Below are 20,324 nucleotides of genomic sequence, written 5' to 3'. Positions count from 1 at the left end.
GGTACCTGAGTTATTGGAGTCAGGAGCAATTTGAGCAATTGGGTGTAGAAGTACCAACAGCCAGGGGGGAAAGCAAGGCAGTGGGTCAAAGTCAAGTAGCAAGGAGAGAGGCCTTGACAAGTAGTTTCTATAGACCCAAGCAAGACACTTGATTAAAGGTTTAGCATGCAACCAGGCAGCCACAATTCCATAAGAACCTGAACACAGGGTGGAGAAGAGGGACTAGCCCGATATTCTGTGCAGTGCTGCAAAATGGCATAAGAAGGGAAACCACCAAGGCAAGGTTTCTCTAGCCAAGAAGTCACCATTGGTGCAGGGCAGCCACTCACCACCCTGGCCACATCAGTCAGAGCCAAGGAGAAAACACTAAAACAGTAATGTCAGCCACTTCTTTGATTGACTACAATGCCAAAAGCACCCAAGTATCGTCTTTAAGACACTACTCATGGTTGTTAAAATAAAACTCCAAACCCTCCAGAAAACATCACTGTGATGAAAATGTTAGGGGAGAATGAAAATGTTTGTACAGCAGGCCCTGAGTCAACCACTTGGAGGCTCAGCTTTCAATTCTAAATTCTTCCCAGGGCTGTGAACAAGATCTAATCCCTGGGTTCTTTCAAAACTCTTTAAAACACTGGCCAATGGAGTATCACATTCCCTCCCTTTTGTTGGTTTCCTCTGGTACAGCGAAGATAAAGAGTTTCAAATTTTTCAACAAATACTAAAGAAGCAAAAATACGGAAATAAGAAAAGGAGATGGGTAAAAATAGGTATGTATGTCACATAAGATTACTCTCGGTTTGCACAGGCTGACACTGATGAATTGTTTCTGGCAGTCGGGGGTGCTGGGTGGAGGGGGCTCTGCAACGGAGAAATGCTCTAATTGATTTGGCAAATGTCTGCCCTGGGTGAAGAAAAGGGGAGTGTTGACAAATTGGCTACCTATTTGTCAACCTTCACTCCATTCCCGAAGAGCCAGTATTAATTAAATTTCACTTCATTTCTGTTTGCTTTGTCATGTAGTTATTATTAAGATGTAAGTGCCACGAGAGCAGAGACCCTGACTGACCTGTTCTGCAGCGCCTGAAACAGCACGAGAGCTAGGCTGGGTGCTCAACCGGTGTGTGCCCAGCTCCTGAGGTTGCAGGTGCACTGCGCTGTACCCGTGGAGGTGACTTCCTGGGTTCGCTGAACCCAGGGAGAATCAGCTTCTGTTTTTTTTTGTTTTTTTTTTTCTATCTGCATAGCAACATCACATTGGGCACTGGTTTGTAGTTCGAGCGATATGCCTCCTCTGCAGCCAGCTGGCGTAAATGTGGTCCCTGACACAGTCAGAGGCTTTACCCCCAACTGAGGAAAAGGCTTTATCATGACAGGCTCACCTTGCAGCTTGCCCCTCACTATCACCCATGTTGGAGGGGATGTCCGCGCCTAGCAAGCCACTCCTCCTCAACTCTCCCAGCACTTCGAGTCCTTGCTCTCAGCTCTTCCCGTTTGAATCTTCACCAGAGAGGCAATCACAGCCCTTCATAATTCCTGTGTACAAGGGGTTTCCCATGTAGTAGTCTGTTTGCTCCACATGACATTCCTTCCATCTGTTGACTTGTGTTACTTTTTTAAAGAAGATTTTATATATTTTTAGACAGAGGGGAAGGGAGGTGGAAAGAGAGGGAGAGAAACATCAATGTGTGGTTGCTTCTCACACTCCCCCTACTGGGGACCTGGCCTGTAACCCAGGCATGTGCCCTGACTGGGAATGGAACTGGTGACCCTTCGTTTCACAGGCTGGCACTCAGTCCACTGAGTTACACCAGCCAGGTATAATTTTACTTTTTCTAACACATGAAAGTAATGTTGAGTTTTTTCCAAACCTGGAATATTTCTTCTTATGTTGTATAATAACCTCAGGAAACATTGAATTCTATGAATTTAATACTAATATAATATTGGGGTCATTGTTTAAAGCAATAAAAGCCTTTTTATTCATGTTTCCAACTTCAGAAGAATTCAAAGCTTCTTTTCCTATCGAAGTAAGGCATTTCGTAACTATGTCAATGTGCTTTGAGGGAGAAGTTAACAGATGGAACCCCAGCAGATCCTGGAATGTTCGATGCTAATGGTCTCCAAAGAGGCCTGTCTAATGCGCATTCCACCTGAGGACATTTTACCAAATGTTGCCTCCTCACCTGGGATTGGATCTAGGCAGCGATGGGAGCTCACTATACAAGACACAGCGAATACCCAGCCACTGCACCGTATGCTGAGGAGAGCAGGTGTATGCCTACTCTCATACAGCTGGGAAAACCTGCTGAGTTTCTCCCTCTCTGGACTTTGCTCCATCCCTTTACACAGAGGGAAACCTAGTTCCTTTTTTCCCTGATTTCAAAAAAAGTGAAAAAGACAACCAAAATACTTTCAAGAATTGGCATGTCTCTTATTTCTGCCAGTTTTTTAAAAGAGAGTGTGTGTGTGTGCACGAGCGTGTGTGTCGGAAGTGGGTGGTGGTGTGTCTGACAAGGATCAGTCAGGCAAAATTGTCCTGCATCATTCCCATTTTATTGTTGTAAAGCTGAGGTGAGGCCGGTGAACTGCTGTTGTCTCTGCTTAGTGAGTCTGTGATTCACTGATTTGTTTGTCCTAGTGAAACTTACGAAAAGTAATTGATAAGAAGGACATAGAGCAATTTCATCTTGGGGCTAATAATAGCATACTATGACTGGCTGTCAAACATATCTTGCAAACTTTCACGATTTTATTGCTGTGGCTTTAAAAAATTGATGCTTGTCTATTTCCTAATAAAAATGTTAATTCATCCTCCAAAAGGATTCTGAAAATACAGACTTCTCAGAAAATTTAGATAGAGCTAATAGCCATTTATAATTATATTATATAATATATAATAGTACAAATTATAACAATATTATATGATATATAATAATATAACACAATAGCCATTTATCAGAATATAATTGGAGAAGTGCTGATGGAAGCTCTTTGGTTTTTTAAATATTAGTTACTTAAGTGGTTTCCAAGTGGTTATTCTTCTTAACTTCATTTCTTCATCCCTTGCAGACATAGCTACCCTCTCTAATATCTGGGCTACAGATAAATGATCCATTTCACTCGTATAGGTTAACTTGGCCATCTTGTCAAAATTAAGGGCAAGTGGGAGGAGTTCTTGCTGGTAGCTATGAAAGGTTGTGGCCCTTCATGCAAGTTCTCAGGTCCCTTCAGTGGAGAGTGGGATTGGGTTTGAGCACAAGTCCTGTGAGCTTCTGGCAGCAAACACAGTTCCACTATCCATGGGCCTCAGTGTTATCTTTACTCTGCTCCAGACTACTCACCTGGCTTGTTACTCACAGCTTTGAGGGCCCTTCTCTGGGCCAATCCATGTCAACAGTGGATTCAGTACTACTACCCATTGTCCCTACATCCTCATCAGCTATCACCTTATGAGCATACAACTAGAACACTATGTCAATAACCTAGAATGTATCTTTTTCACCCAGGCTCATATAATTGAAGATATATACACACACACACACATACATTCATGCATGCATACACACATACATGCCTGCATATATACATACACACTATGGATATGTAGGCATTTTGGTCATTCTTCATTTTAAAAGATGAGATCATTGTATACACATTTTCTGTATTTTGCTTTTGTGATGACATTATCTAGTAGAAATCCCTCCAAATCCAAAGAAATAGTTTTGAATCATATTTACATTTAGTTATGAATCATATTCACATTCAATTATTAACTTTGCTACTTCACATAAACCAGCAAACACTTATTGAGCATCTATAACGTGCTTGCTAAAGCCTGAGATTTATTCAAATTTCAGAATTGAAAAGGGAACAAAGAGATGAACAATTCAGCCCTCCTGCAAAACAGATGAGAAAACTAAGGCCCAGTAGACACCCATAATTTGTTCAAGGTCATGCAGCCAACCAATATCCTGCCTCACATCAGAACCTAGCTCTTGGAGTCCCCCAGTGCAGCCCTCTTTCAGTCATATGCTACTCAGTCCCATAAATTAGTATGAAAGACTGGTTTATCAGTTACTTCCAATTTACTTTGAGCATATGCTACAATATAAAAATAAGTAATCAGGCCTGAAGGTAGGGAGAGAATAGGAATGAGCAAGAATTCAGGAAAGTTCCTGATAATGGTTTGTGTGGATTGACCAAACTGTTTTTAATTGAACCAAATTTATCAGCCAGGGGAGACTCATTAAGATTCCCAGCCTTTGAAGGGGCATCAATAAAAGAGAGCATTTTGCATTGGAGAGCTGTGTAGGAGACCCTACAGAAGCACTTCACCCCCGACCTTACCAGAGCTCCTTTCGCAGAGAAAATCCTGGAAGGTCCATGCTGACCTCTGCAACACATCTGGAAAGGCTCAGCTTTCAAGCCAGAGCTCCTCGCCCCAGGCTGGCAAATGTCCTCTTGAGTGCTCTAAGCTGTTCCCCAAGATGCTAAAGCCTGTGGCAAAATATGAGAACCTTCATGCTCATAGAAAATATAGAGCAGGGTGTGCATCATCACATTGGTAATGGGGCTTCTGTGGATCTAGTCATTAACTCCTGCCAGATTTTTGTGCATTTGATGACTTTCCATTGTCCCCAAAGTACTTTAGTACCAGTCTGTGCACACAGTCAACTCATTTGGGGCATCTATTGTACGGCAGCGCTATGCTGGGACTGAACACAGGGGGAGTGGTTGCATGGGCTTTCCACGGCCAGGCAGGACATGTAACTAGTGGATCCCCTGTGTGTTTGTCCTTCCAGGTAATTCAGCGTGGACTCTGTGGCCTTCACAGACAAAACTGTGAGGGGCGAACAAATGTTCCTCAAGCCAGCTAATTCTTTGTTTATTATGAAGCTGATTGGATCTTTGTGCACATTCCTAAGATGGTGAAGAAAGTGTGCTACAGGCCAATGAGATTTCCCCCGGCAGGGACACCCAGCGCTACCAGTATGTGATGGGTTTCACATGCAGGGCACCTGACCATTGGACATGCAATTGCTGTCCGTCCTGGGCTCTGTACGGCAGTTCAGAAACAGCACTGGGTTCCCGGTCTGTACTGTGTAGGGCGTCTTTTCCTTTAAGTGTCCTGCATTTCTGTGCAAGCACTGATAATACCTAGGGCTTATTCGATACCCACCTGGTGTCAGATTCTCCATTCAGCACTTCATAAATGCTTTTCTAATATACCCATTTTGCCCGTCATGGTATTATTCTCATGTCACAAAGGAGGGTCAGAGAGTCAAGGTGGGTTATGTACCATCACAGAGCTGCAAGAGACAGGGCAGGGTGAAGCCCAGATGCCCCTGTCCCACAGCCTGGTTGAGAACCCCTGGCTGCACCACCTTTCACAGCCCTGGGACAGCGTGTATTTGGGAGGTGGGGACTGATGGTGGGGCAGGAGTTGTGTCCCAACGGAGATTTTAAAGGAGAGCCTGATTTTCTAAAGCTGAATTTTAAATGTCGATAAGACGTAGTTGGAGTCAGTGCCAATACATTTCCTAGAGCTGGGGCTTTTCTACTGAATGTCGTCCCCGCGTGAGCGCTCTGAGGAACAGTGGGGAGGGAGAGCAAACTGACTTTTCAGGGAATGTGACAGCTAGAAAAAAAGAAGAAGAAAGGACGTTAAACTGCAATTCCCAGCCCTGGCAGAAAATATCTCCAGGGTGGTCATAGCTGGTCCGATGCTTGTTTCTCTGCGTAGTCAAATAACCCACCTTTCAGTGAGTTTAATTTCTCTGCAACTCTTAACTATTTCTAAGTGTAGTTGGGGCACACAGATAGTGTCCTAACTTGATACTCCGGGTGAGAAAAGGTCTCTCAGGAGGCTATATGCTATAAATATTTATAGTTATTCACGTTTAAACTTAACAATTCTATAGCTCTTAAATTAGTTTAATGTTGTTGTGTTATGTTGTTTGTTTTTTTCAAAGTCTCCTTTGCAGCAGATTCCTGGGTGATGGGTGTTACTGTGTCATGGTATTTACTCAAGATCAGAACCACCTCAGGGAGACGAAGTGACACCTGAGAGCTCACCTAGTGACTGTGACAGAGCTAGCGTTTCACATAATTTCTCAACTGTTATACCAGTGCGCTCATTTTGAAAATGTCAGCATTAGTTGAGGAGTGAATCCTGTCTGCCTGCCTCTATCTAATTATGGTTGGCTCCCCATATCTGCAGGTTCTGGATTGTGGATTCAGTCAACCTGGGATGGAAAATATCTTTAAAAATTATATTGTTGCTGATATGTAATATGTATTTAGGCTTACAATGCTTCTATACTGAAGTAATAGACTTTATTTTTCTTGTCATTATTCCCCAAACAGCACATTATAACAACAATTTATATAGCATGTACATTGTATTAGGTATTTCAAGTAATCTGGAGGTGATTTGAAATACATGGGGGTGCAGTATACGTTGCATGTAAATACTAGGCCATTTTATACAAAGGACTTGAGCATCTGTGGATTTTGGTATCTGCAGGGATGGCAGGGGGCAGTCCGGGAACCAATCCCAGGAAAGCTGTAAATAGGGAGGGGCGACTTCTGCTGTTTGGTAAGCAAGGAGGAGTTCTTGATTTGCTGCTTGGTAATGAATTCAATGTCAGTGTTAATGTTAACATTACCCAGTTAACATTGGTTACTGTTAACTTTACACAGTTAATGGCTGAATAATTCTCTGCCCCTCCAGTCCCTACCCTTAACCCACACTGGTTCTCCCATCATTTTTGTGGGCTTTTAAACTATTTTCTGTTATCTAGATATCTTGATTAGCTGCTTCCATATAGTAACCATGTGCTCTAACAAGAGTCCAGTGACCAGGAGACACCAAGCACAGATTACTCCATGCTTCTATTCTCTCTTGACATGCTACATGTATGTGGTGTTGGGAGATGAAGTTAGTTTGATATAATACACCCTGTAGAAAGACATGCGAAAGTGTTAAAGAATTCTTTAGTCCATTCAACAGCAAATCTTTTGTTTTCCAACTTTAAGTATGAGGTAGAACAAATTACTAATCATTAGTCCATATCAGCTGCTGTCACCTTGGGGGATTGCTGGGGTCAGTGTGGCTGTTAATTACCTAAGAAAAGCAAATGCTCAAGTGAAGAGAAACAGACGACGGTGACAGTGAATATTAAGTGTGTTTGTACTGCTGCCAACTCTTTGGGAGAGTTTTATATCTGTTGCTAGAGAAAAATTACTGCAAAACATCAGTGAAAACCAACAAATGAAATCCTGAAAACTATGAAGATTTATATCTTCTGGTCATCCAAAATAGAGACAAATATTATTTATGAAGACTAAATACTTATGTTTCAATGCTACAGTATTTAGTGCTAGTACTTAATTCTGTACAGTGTTTATATTCATCCTGACCATGCTAATTCAGAGTCTGAGCTATTATTTATATTTGTTTACCAGTTTTAGGTAAATGATTAATGTAATATGCTTACTGTCACCCAGAAAACCAGCTTTCTTCAGATATTTTAGAAGCACCTATATGCAAACAAATGTTAATTTTATATGTAATATTCCTCTTTACTTGGACATAAGTATGCTAACTTCAAACCCGACATGTTTATACAGACACCCTTAATTTCTAGGGTAAATCAGTAGTACCTGGTGATGACCCTCATTTTTTTGTTGATATAACTACTATTCCCCCTATCTTGGAACCTCAGAATTGTCCTTAGTGACTCCTCTCATTTGGCACACATCCTTTCTGTCCTAACAACCAGGACTTCTGTGTTCCTGTAATGTTTTTACCACCACATTTCTAGTTTTATTTCTAGCACCTCTATCTCAGCATTCTATAAGATCTATTTTCCTCTCTGCCTTCCATGGGTCTTCTTCCAGTTCATCCTATGCATCAAGGTTGTGCCATCTTTTGGCATCTGCAAACCCGTTAATACATCTCTAGGGTACAGACAAATTATGGGTGAAATTTTAAAATGATTGTCACAATCAAAAATAATGATAGTAAATGATTTTAAATGGTATTGATGGCAATTATAATAATAAAAGACAACAATCATATTAGTAATGGGGAAGAGTATTTTTAGCCTCGCCAAGTTATTAATAACCAATTCTTTGAAAGTTTGAACAATAGATTAGATCCCATGCAGCATCTGTTTCTTCATTTATGTTTTTTAAAACTTTAAAAAATTGTATTGATGGGTCAAAAGGCAGGTCGATTTTTATTTTTCTGAGAAAATTCCATACTGTTTTCCATAATGGTTGTACCAGTCTGCAATCCCACCAACAGTGAACTAAGGTCCCCTTTTCCCCACAACCTCTCCAACATTTGTTGTTTGTTGCTTTGTTTATGATAGCCATCCTGACCGGTGTAAACTGGTATCTCATTGTGATTTTAATTTGCATCTCTCTGATAGCTAATGATATTGAGCATCTCTTCATGTGTCTCTGGATGTTCTGTATGTCCTCCTTGGAGAAATGTCTGTTCAAGTCCTTTTCCCATTTTTTAATTGGGTTGGGTGTGTTCTTAGAGTGGAGTCGTGTAAGTTCTCTGTATATATCAAAGAACCTATGCACCACAATGTTCATAGCAGCACAATTAGCCAAGAGTTGGAAGCAACCTAGGTGCCCGTCAATAAATGAATGGATCAAAAAATTGTGGTACATATACACAATGGAATTCTATGCAGCAGAGAGAAAGAAGGAGCTACTACCCTTTGCAACAACATGGATGGAACTGGAAAGCATTATGCTGAGTGAAATAGGCCAGGGGTTGAAAGACAAATACCATATGATCTCACCTTTAACAGGAAGCTAAACAACAAAACAGACAAGCAAGCAGAAAAAGAAAACAAAGATGCTGAAATAGAGAACAAGGGGACAGTGACCAGAGGGGAGAGGGAAGGGAAGTTAAGGGGAAAAGGGGGGAGGGATTTGGAGGAACAAATAGGAAGGACATAGGGACGAGAACTAAGGGGGGTGGAAATGGGATGGAGGTGGGGAGCACAGGGTGGGGGGGGGGGCTGGGATGGGAGAAATAGACAAAAAAAACTGTACTTGAAAAATAACTAAATAAAATTTTTTAAAAATTCAAAGGATTGAAAAAAATTGTATTGAATTTATTGGGGTGACATTGGTTAATAAGATTATATAGGTTTCAAGTGTACATTTCTGTGATACATGACCTCTGTATTGCATTATGTTTCTGTTACATTAGAAAGACCTGAATTATTAGTCATTGTGAAGAGCAGCACATGTTTGGTGGTCTGTCAACTAGTTCTGGTTTTTCTGATCATAAAAGAGTTCAGAAACTATGGAGGGAGGGCTCATGGATAGATCCTGTGTCCCAGCAGGAACTAATTAAGTTGAGGGCATGTCCTTCTCAAAAATGGCTGGAATGTTGAGTATATCAACACAGAAGAAAACTGGCAAATGGATTTCTAATGAATTCTTTGTTGGATTTATCTGTGTAATTATTTCTTTATATCCAGTTTTGACATTCAGATGGATTAAATATGGCCAACAACAGCAATGATTTCTTTCTTCAATAAGTTTGGAATGTCTTTAAATAGTAAGAAGGAAACTCTTTATAACCAATTCATTTATATTAAAAGCCAGCCCTCTTAGGAACTTTTTCTGATTCTTCCTAAGTGTTAAAAATTACAATACATTGTTTATGAAATAATAGAACCATGCTCTTCCAGAAATTGAATGTGCCACTGAGACGAGCCATTGGAAATTAAAGATATATATTTTACTAATTTTTTGGTATGTGTTGTTTCAAAAACTAATTTGGGGATCTCTACTTTTGATAGCCAGAGTTCTGGAGTATGAGAAAACAAAATCTGTTCTCTATGGAGTTTCTTGCACAGCATGCTGGAAATTCTTGGCTAAGATCTGATTATATTCTCAATTACTTTATATTTACTTTTAACTGTGAATAAAGCAGTGTGAATTGCCCTAAGGTGAAATTTCTGTTATTCATGTGGCAGTATCTTACTTTGATGAACAACTAAGGTGAGGCAAAAGTAAGTTTACAGTTGTTTGTATGGAAATAATATAATTAATAAATAATAATACAAGAATAAACTGTCACATATTCACACTGTAAACCTGCTTCTGCCCCAACCTGTGTTGATGGCACTCAGTCAATATTGATCCCAATACACATTTTTTTCTGCATCAAGGCTTACAAAATTATTATTAACAAGAATTCTCCCCTCTCTGGCATTAGTTTTCAGTGATGAAACAAATAATTGTCAACCATTTCTCCCTTCTGCACGTATGATCAGCATTGTACTGTGAACAGCTCTGATTTTGTACAACTCTGAAGAAAAATATGTGCTAGTAAACATAGTAACTATAGTAAATCTTCTTTCATACTGAAAGATACTGATACTCATTTCTGATACTCATTTCACTGATACTCATTTCTGTCATTTCATAACGAATTTTGCTATTAGTTTATTCTGCTTTTTTTTTACAGTATTACTAGTTGCCACTGAACTTCCTTGTGGAAGTTTTCTTTAAATGTTTTTTAAAGTTTTTTATTGTGTTTTTCTCATTACCATTTAGTACCCTTATAAACTGTACAGCACCCAGAATTCCCAGGCAGTCTCCCATCCAAGTACCAACCAGGCCTGATCCTGCTTAGCTTCCAAGGTCAGACAAGATCTGGCGCATCCAGGGTGGTACAACTTTTCTCTGTCTTTAGTGAAAAAATTCATCAATATGTTATTCAGCTTTTGTTTTTCACTTGTTGTTGAAAACCTCAACAGATGTACACAAATCCTGCCTTGGAAACTACAAGAAAGTTTCAGTGTCTTCATGCCACTGTGTGACAACGTTGTACATCAGACAGCACACTGAGGCCCAGGGGTGAAAGATGAACATCCAGGAGGTCCAGTCTTAGGATTTTCATCACTCTGCTTCCTGTCTGAAGTATTCCTTTTGTGAGACTCACAAAGATCATGTATTAATAGAGAACTTCGTTCTATGTACAGATTCATGGTGTATTTTGTGTCTGAAAGCTTCTTTACTATTTACTTTGCCATTCTATAGTATGCAATTTATAATACTATTTTCATGTTTTACTACTTGTACATGTCCAACAGATTAATTTAAGTCATTAATTCAGTTTTTTTCTGAATTAGGACTATTAAACACAATAAAGCAGTGTGGGTTTAAATAAGAAAAAATACAAAGTCATTAAATATAGGCACTGATAAGCATACTATGTCAGAATGAATCAGCTGAAATAAATAGCACCCTGTTTGCCAAATAGTACTAGAAATAGTCCACATATTCCATGCATGTGAGATATTTAAAAACAGAAGAGCTGTTAAGAACATGATAAATTTGTATAAGAATCATAATCCACCTTACAGTTCAAGTCTCAAAATACGAGATTATTGGCAACTTCTAGCCTTTCACAGTTTTCCCATAAAAAACAATGGCTTGTCTGTTGGCTTATTTTTTTTTATCAAGGTGCTGTCCTTAAAAAACAACTTTCAGTGGCTCTGATAACCTATGTCAGAACTCTGAAGTCTGACATTCAATCTTCCCTAAAGGGACCGCATCTGACCCACCTAAATGTGTCCTGTCCCTTCGGAACCACCCAGGTCTCACATGCAGGGTGTTTGCTCAAAGCTGGTTTATTTCTTTATTTTTATTTTTTATTGTTTATTCTAGTATACTTGTCTCAATTTTTTTCCTTTTTGCTCTCCTCCACCCAGCTCACCCCTTTTGCCCACAGTTACTCCCCTCTCCATTGTCCATGTTCATGAGTCATTCATGCATGTTCTTTGACTAGTCCCTTCCCCTTTCTCCCACCATTCTTCCTTCCTCCTCCCCTCCTACAGCCATCAGTCTGTTGCATGTTTCCATGTGCCTGGTTCTATTTTTCTCTAATTTATTTGTTCTTTAGATTCCAGTTATAAATGAGATTATATGATATTTGTCTTCCACTGATTGGCTTTTTTCACTTAGTATAATAGTCTCCAATTCCATCTATGCTGTTGCAAAAGGTAGAATTTCCTTCTTTCTTTCTGCTGCACAGTATTCTAGTGTGTAAATGTACCACAGTTTTTTTAATCCACTCATATACTTACAGGCACTTTGGCTGTTTCCAACACTCAGCTATTGTAAATAGTGCTGCTATCAACATAGGGGTGCATAAGTTCTTTTGAATTGCTGTTTTAGGATTTGTAGGGTATATTGCCAGCAGTAGAATTGCTGGGTCATAAGGCAGTTCCATTTTTAATTTGGGGGGATAAAAACTAAAAGCATTTTCCTTAAGATCAGAAACAAGATAGGGGTGCCTGCTTTTACCACTCTTATTCAACATATAGTATTGGAAGTTGTAGCCACAGCAATTAGACAAGAAAAATAAAAGGCATCCAGATTGGAAAGGAGGAAGTAAAAACAGTCATTATTCACAGATGACATGATAGTGTACATAGAAAACCCCATAGTCTCAGCCAAAAAACTATTTGACCTAATAAGTGAATTCAGCAAAGTAGCAGGATACAAAGTCAATATTCAGAAATCAATGGCATTCTTGTACACCAACAATGCATTATCAGAAAGAAAAAATAAGGGAAAAAATCCCACTTATAGCAACAAGAAAAATAAAGTACCTGGTGGTTCACTCCTTAAAAGTTTAAGGCAATTGTTCAGAATCTCTTTCTTTTCCTGTCTTCTACAGCAGAATTCATTTGCAAAAAATGGACCAGAAATCTTGGCTTTGTTGTATATGAGTCAGCTCAAGTGCTTGCTTGTGAATGGGAACGGAGGTAATGTAGGAAAATTTGAACAGTATTTTAGAATCAGGTCTCCATTATTTGTTCTCTGAACATCCTCTTTCACTAGTTTTTACTATTGCTTCCCCAAGTACACCCCTGGCTCTTTTATTTCAACTTAAGTTTACATTGTTCTCTTCATCAGAAATACTTCCTCTGTCTTGTCTGCCTGGTCAAATTCTTAAACTCTTCACTCCTGTCTCACCTCCTTTATAAAATCTTATGGGACCACCTTGGCTGGATTTCCTTCTTCTCTCTAATTCGTATCGAAATTGCTTTCATTACAATTCTTTAGTCAGTGGGTTGCTTTGAGAGCATATATTATATTACCTGGAAATTATACTTAAATTGTTCACTATCCTTCAATTTCAATCACTGTCAGTTGCCCACGACTAGATTATAGGTGCCTTGAGAGCAAATGTTGGCTCATATACCTGTGCATCTGCTCCAGGGCTTTGGTGTGCTGTGAGCGATTAACACATATTGTATTTGAGTAAAGCTGTGTCCCAAGAGTTTCCCACACTCCAATAAAATTGATGCCAGAGTTTAAGAATAATAACATGCCTCTTCAATGAAGCATTCTACTCAAAACTTTTCATTCATTCTTTCTTGCTTTCTCATTATCGAATTTGAATCTGTGGCATTTTAATTAATCTATTTAGCAATTGCTAATGTAATGTACACTATTTACTAGACACTTCTCTGTGTACATTAAAATGTTTTCTCATTTTATTTTCAAGACAACCCTCTTCAGTAGGTGCTGTAATTATCCATACTTTTATATAGGAGAAAACTGGTTTACTGACAAGTAACTTAACCAAAGTTACAGAGCCAGTCAATGATGAGCCAGTTTTTGAGGCTACGTTTTAACCACTGTGCTATAGGAATTCAGACAATAACTTTCTCTTAGAAGTATGCTTCTGTCTCTTTGTTTATGAAATCTCTATAGACTAGGTATTCAATCTCTAAAAGGAAAAATAACCATCTGCATTTTAGCAAAATGAAATTAAGACGTTTTAAACAGGCATTGCAACAGTGATTCTTTAGTGCACATGGAAGAGACAGGAATTCAAAGCCTAAAAAAATGGTGCAATCTGAGTCCTAGGAGACTTTCCCTCCTAATAACCATTTTGTCTTGGGTCATTATCCTGATAATATGCTAGAGTGCCCAAATCCTGTGTAAAAGTGTAACATCTTTTGAAGCAATCAACTTAAAGGGGGTATGCATCAGAGACTCCCCAGTGGCCTCCTGAAGTGGAAGGCACCCCAGCTGGTGTTTTGTAGGCACTATTCCTGCTTGGCCATCTTCCTGAGGACCAGCTCTTCTCATTGGATGCATTTTGGTGCCTTTCAATCTGTGCATAAATTGGACTGAATTTCCCTGGATAATGAATGAAACAGTTCCATCTCCTTTACTAATTAGCACTGGAAATTGTTTACAAATTCTCTTGGCTCAGCTACCCCTCACCTTAGTTCAGAACTTTTCTGGGGTACCTTTTACTCTGATGGGAGGAACACCGTGAGTCATCTTCCTTCGGATTCCAGTGGCCATTCATGTCACCTCAAAATCTATTTTCCTGTTTCTCTCTTTCCTTTTTAAGCATCTAGGACTTCTTGTATTTTTTTTAACTTAGGCTTCCCCCGCCCTTTTAAAAAATATTATCCCCTTTATGACTATAGCTCTTAGTTTCTAAGATTTCCTTATAAGTAAAGGAAAATCTAATTTGGTGTAGACAATACTTTTATTTAGGTGTCTCTACTGGCTATGTTTACACAGCTGAAGTGTGGAACTGAATATTGTTTGCAGTGTTAGAATAGTTTAAAAATCAAATATTGTTAATTTGATTATCAATAATACTTCTAGTTTTCTCTAAAATGATCATAAGTCTAAGATTGGATAATTACTTCTAATCAGTCATCTCTGGAAACAGACACAGTGAGCCTTTGTCGTTTCTCTACGATGTTTCATGGATTTGTTGACTTCCTTTAAACATCATGGCAGTCTCCAGTTTGGTTTTCCTATCTTACATTTCTTACCTCAAATCCATCCTGTGGCCGTACCACCACTGTATTACCGTAATACCATATTAATATTTTGCAACAGTCCTGCGATTGGTAATAGTAATATATTGCTATTGCCTTCCTATTTACTTAAAATAGGTATTTTGCCAGGGTTTATGTCAGTCTAGATGAAAGAATAAGAAATTGGTGGATAGTCATCTACAAAGAGTTGACATACTGACATTTTCTTGTCGCTGAACATTATAATATTCTATGTAAGTGCCACTGTAGGAATGACTGAAAAGGCATTGTTAAGTATGCACATGCATGAGAAAACATTTCTTCTACCCATTAACTGTCCCCCAGAGCAGACTGACATGAGGTTAGAATAGCACTTTCTGCCCTTTGGAGCTGAAGTGCTAACCCAGAAGATATTTGTGTCTTTGTCTTGAAATCTGTGGAGTGAATATTTTTGTGCCTTCTGTGGGGAAGGAAATTAAAAAAAATAAAAACTAGAATGGCTATCCAGTGACTTAGCATCATAGAGATTTCCTATGAAATTTTTTTTTGTGATTAGTACCTTGATATGCTAGTGGTGGAATCTTCTATTCAAATCGCCAAAACCACAGGTGGCAAACACAAGGCCCATGGGCCGAACCCGGCCTTCCACCTTGTTTTATCCAGCCCAGCACCTTGTTTCTACCCAGCAGCAGCACCAAGCTCCTTGCCTCTAGTTAAGGAGTAGTTACATTTATACAGTCCTAAAGTTACATTCGGCCCTTTGAAGGCAACTGGGAGGCTGATGTGGCCCCCGGTGAACATGAGTTTGACCCCCCTAGAAATCTATATACATAGTTGCAGATTGTGTCCTTCTAAGCAGCAGTTCTCTTAGAGCTGGGTTGTTATACCACTGCCATTTTCTTTGTTGAGTGACTAATATGGCAATATTGATAAGGGTGGCAATCAGTCATTGGATTCTCCATTTCACTTCTCCACTCTAGGAGCATCCCATGTACTCTCATGTTGATGGTAAGAGGTTCCCAGAAGCTGAGCCCAGTGGTTTCTATTTTCATGTTCAAAGTCTCCAGTAATATTTGAAAGATGGAAGAGTACTCTCCCTAATGTATTAAAACTCTGTCTTAAAATCTTTGATTTGGGGGTTACTAAATTATCTTGTTTCTTTCCTATTTCTCCGACCTTTCTTGATTTTTTTTCACCAGTTATTTTTGTTCTGATTCTAAATATGGATGGTTGACCTTTAGCCCTGTGTTCATCCTTCCTTACATCAACAGTTCTCAGTCTGGGCATTGGGTGAGACAGGGGCAGTGTGTGGCGGAGAGAAGAGGTTGTGTTGAAGAATTTTTTGAGAGCAGCACACATGTCCCAACATCTCCTTCCCACACTAATAAATTAATGGAAAGAGGGGACAAGAACGGATATATTTGCAGATGTCCTCATAGGTATGCCTACGACATCTAAGGACACTGTGGTAAAATTCTTCTTAGAGACTTGTTTCATTTTCAGGGAAATGTCTTCTCTGTACCAAGCTTTCCGGTGGTGTGCTAGAAATGTTCACATGTGTTTCGCTTACCTCACAAAGCTACCTCCTTGTTCTCTTTTTCTCTTTGGTACTGAGACTTATCAGCCCTCTCCCGATCGTGTGGGCGTGGAGTCTGAATCATCTTTGAGCTCTCTCTTTTGCTGTCTTCTATCTGCCTCCTGCATCTTGGCAATTATCAAATCTTGCTGAAATTTCCTTTCTCCGTCTCCATTGTCATGCTTTACCAACACCTCCCTTGTTCAGGCACTTTTTCCTTCTTTTTTAAAGTTCTGTGGCAGTCCCCAGTTTGGTCCCCCTAAGTAATATTCCTTACCTCAGATCCATCCTGTGGCTACCACCAGGTCCATATTTTGCCCCAGCCCCTTGAAATTTAGAATAAAAACAGCGTGGTCACAGCTCTCATGGAGCTATAGCTCTGTGAGGGGTTCAGAAAATAACCATTCATCTCATCCTTAAGTGTAATTTGAAATAGCAGCTTACAAAAAAAGTTATATGATGCTGTTAGAGCCTAGATAAAGGGATATTATGCAGCTAGAAGGCCTGGCAGGAGAAGATGTTTACATGATGTATGGGAGTCATATAACTGAAGTGGTAGGGGTGATGGGTGAGGAAGGGTCTTTCAGGAAAATTAGGAGCATGTATCAATATGTCCAATACTGGGCAGGAGCATGGAAGTTTTGAGAAAAGAAAACTGTGATCCCAGTTTAAGGAGACAATGAGTGAAGGGAATGGAGTGAGCTGGTCACACAGAGACGGCAAGGTCATGAGGCTCTGATTAGAGTTTCTGTCTTTAGAGCTATGGAAACTCAATGAGAGTCTCAAGCAAGTTAGTAACATGACAAAATTTGAAAAGATCATTCTCACTGCAAGGTAGGGTACAATTTGGAGTAAGGTATGCTATGGGTGGACCACCTGCAGGCTACTACAAAGAGAAATCTAGGAGTTCAGATAAGGGTATGGAAACAGAAGTAGAGATTGAAGGACTTGGATGAGGATCCCAAGGTGTAGTAGGAACCGGCAAAGCAGAGATGCAGAGAGAATCTCACCCATTCCCACAGAACAAGAAGTGCTGAAAGCATGTTTCATGTATCCAGAGGATTGAGAGTGATTTGGATGATTTGTTTGGAATGAAAATTTTGATGGGAGTAATGGCACTAGAAGGTCAGATAGGGACCAAGTTATGAAAGTCCTTGTGTAAGATGCTGAGGACAAAGAAGTGTGTCTGGAGGACTTCGAGTAGGGCACCACAGTCAGGCGGGGTCTAGACAAGTCTTTCTGGTAGCACAGGGAATGGCTTTTGTGGGGCAAGACATGACACAGTAAGAGAGATGGCAGTGGGGATGCACAGGAGGGACTGGATCCAATAGATTTGAAAGAAATGGACTCACCAGTATTTGCTCACTGATTGCATGTGGGGAGTGAGAAAGGAGGTTTCCCAGGATGAATCTGGGCTTCTGGCTGAGACAAGCAAGCAGATGATGGTGTCATTCACTTAAGTGAACATTACATTGGGAGGAGGTTCGCGAAGATGGTGCTGAGATTTGTTTACACTTCCTTTCTCGGTACCTCCTCAGCTACCTGTCCATTTATGTTTCTCCACCTGGGATCCATGGTCTGTTATTTCCAGTAGTTGTTTGGTTGGCTCGGTCATGAACAAAAACACCTCTTCAACTCTTCCTTAGGGCCTCTTTGGAAATTAACTGAGGCACTACTATTTTTTTCATGTACCATTTTTATTACTTTTCATTTAACTCCCAGGGGTTTGGGGCATAGATGCCTAGGAAAATTGTTGATAACCAATGTGATTATTTTGGGCATGGCACTATGGAAATTTATTCCTGCCAAATAATCAGTGAAGTTTCAACCATGCAGTAGTAGTTTTCAAAGACTGAAGAAGGAAGCCTTTTGCCTCCATTAGGAGAGGGCTGAGCCTTTCTCTTCCTTGTAAAGTGACTTGCTCAAGGTTAGCACCCAGTACCTTAATCAGCTGATGTGAATGATACACAGTTTTAAGCCTGAAATGAATGTTAGAGTTTACCTAGTCCCCTGGGCAAAATTCACAGAATATTTCTTTCTCTATGATATTGTAATATATTTATAATAAATGTCACATACATTGCATATATTTATTATATATTACATACTCATTATATATAGTATATATAATGGCCATGAAATATATATATATATATTAGCCCTGAAATCTTTTCAAAACACTGAATCATTCATTGAAAAACACCATTAGATCTGTAATCACATTTCCCATGTGTTTATCATTTAGTCCTTTGTGGAAAAAATTTTCAAAGTGTTTCACTGCAGACTGCTGCTGTACTTAGCTACTGGAGTGATAAAAGTACAGTCCGTGGTATTAAATCCCTTGTCTGAACTTCAGATCTATTAAGGTTTAAAATTTGTATTATAGACCAGTCACTTGAACCACACTGAGTTTCATTTTCCTCACTTATGTCAAGCTCTATTGATATTTAATTAAATATTAAAACTCAAGATAAATTCTACCATCATGAATCATTAATTAATTTATACAATGAGCATTTACATAGCATCTCCTATGTGCTAGGTTCTGGACTAGGCTGATAAAGGTGAGTAATACAAAATTCCTCTCCAAAGAGAGCTCTCGGACTGATGATGGAGAAGACAAGAGAGCAGACAGTGACGTAGCAGTGGGAGACAGGCTGGGTCAAGGACCCGCGCAAGGTTCTCAGGAAGCACATGAGAGAAGATCCTAATCCAACCAGGAATGGTCAGGGCGGACCATGCTGACAAGTGATCTTGATGTGAGTCTTCAAGATTTAAATGAAATCATCTGTGATAAAGAAAGAAAACAGAGTGCTTGTAGAAGACCAAAGGAGGAGAGGAAAACGAGGTGAAGCAACTGTCAGTTGGTTGAGGTACTGGCTGAGTGAAGCAGAAGAGCGCAGTAGTGGCCACAGGCCCGCTGTGAAGGGTCTTGTATCCCAGATTTAGAAGTCTCTGTTCGACAGATAGCTTTAAATTCTTATGCTCAAGATTTTACAACTATAAAAAGCAAATAGACATAGGGTATACATCCCTCAATCTCAAAATAGTAAGCTTTTTGTCCCTGAAGGGCAAAACTTTTACTTGGAAAAAATATGGTAATATACAGCGTAGTCAACTCTGAAAGATACAAGTTCTTCTGGAATTACGAGAAAAGTAAAGTTCATAACATCACTGCCATGATAAAACTTTAAAAAGAGAGCACACTTTGAGTGTTTTTTTCTTTGAACTCTGCACCAGAGTGCCGGTTCTGGAAAGCATTTCCAATTATGCCTGATTCTCCATCCTAGTGATTCTAGTTTCCTCTCTCAAGACCTATTTGATAAATCCCTGTTTGAATCCTCAGATGCTGGTAAGTTTCCTTTAAAACTAGACAAATGGTGTCCATCATGCATTTGGAACTCATCCTGAAGGCTGAGATAGCAGAGAAGGTATATTGAGTAATCCACACCTTTTGGTCCCTGTGTGGGGACACTCAAGTATATGTTGACATTAGGTGTCCTAAACTGGGTGAACTCCAGCCTTTGCTTTCCCAGCTCTCCCAGCCAAGTCCATGAGGAGAAAAGCTCCTCCCAGCTCTCCCAGCCAAGTCCATGAGGAGAAAAGCTCCTCCCAGCTCTCCCAGCCAAGTCCATGAGGAGAAAAGCTAAACCATGATGGATGTTCTCAGCAGCTCCGTTCACTGGTCTTGTGGCATTAGGCACGTTGCCTCTGTGTACCTTTGGTCAAAAGGCATGAAGGGGATCTTTGGCATCTTGCATTGTAAGCACACAATGTATTTTAGTTGAAGAAATTTAAAAATTTTACAGCTCATATTTCCTGTTCAGCAGTGAAATTAACTGTTAAAAATCATTTACACTGGCGGTCATTTTTGGAAAGAAAAGAATTATTTTTTACTTTTT

General features: G+C 39.7%; 1 protein-coding gene across 1 annotated transcript in view; it reads left to right on the top strand.

Moving 5' to 3' along the window:
- NRG1 (neuregulin 1) overlaps positions 1-20,324 on the top strand; it is a 951,241-nt gene that overhangs the window by 282,709 nt on the left and 648,208 nt on the right. The window lies entirely within an intron of this gene.

This window comes from Artibeus jamaicensis, unplaced genomic scaffold, assembly GCF_021234435.1.
Source record: "Artibeus jamaicensis isolate MK-2021 breed Jamaican fruit bat unplaced genomic scaffold, CSHL_Jam_final scaffold_833, whole genome shotgun sequence".
In the NCBI taxonomy this organism is placed as follows: Eukaryota; Metazoa; Chordata; class Mammalia; order Chiroptera; family Phyllostomidae; genus Artibeus; species Artibeus jamaicensis.
This window is presented reverse-complemented; position numbering and strand designations above follow the sequence as displayed.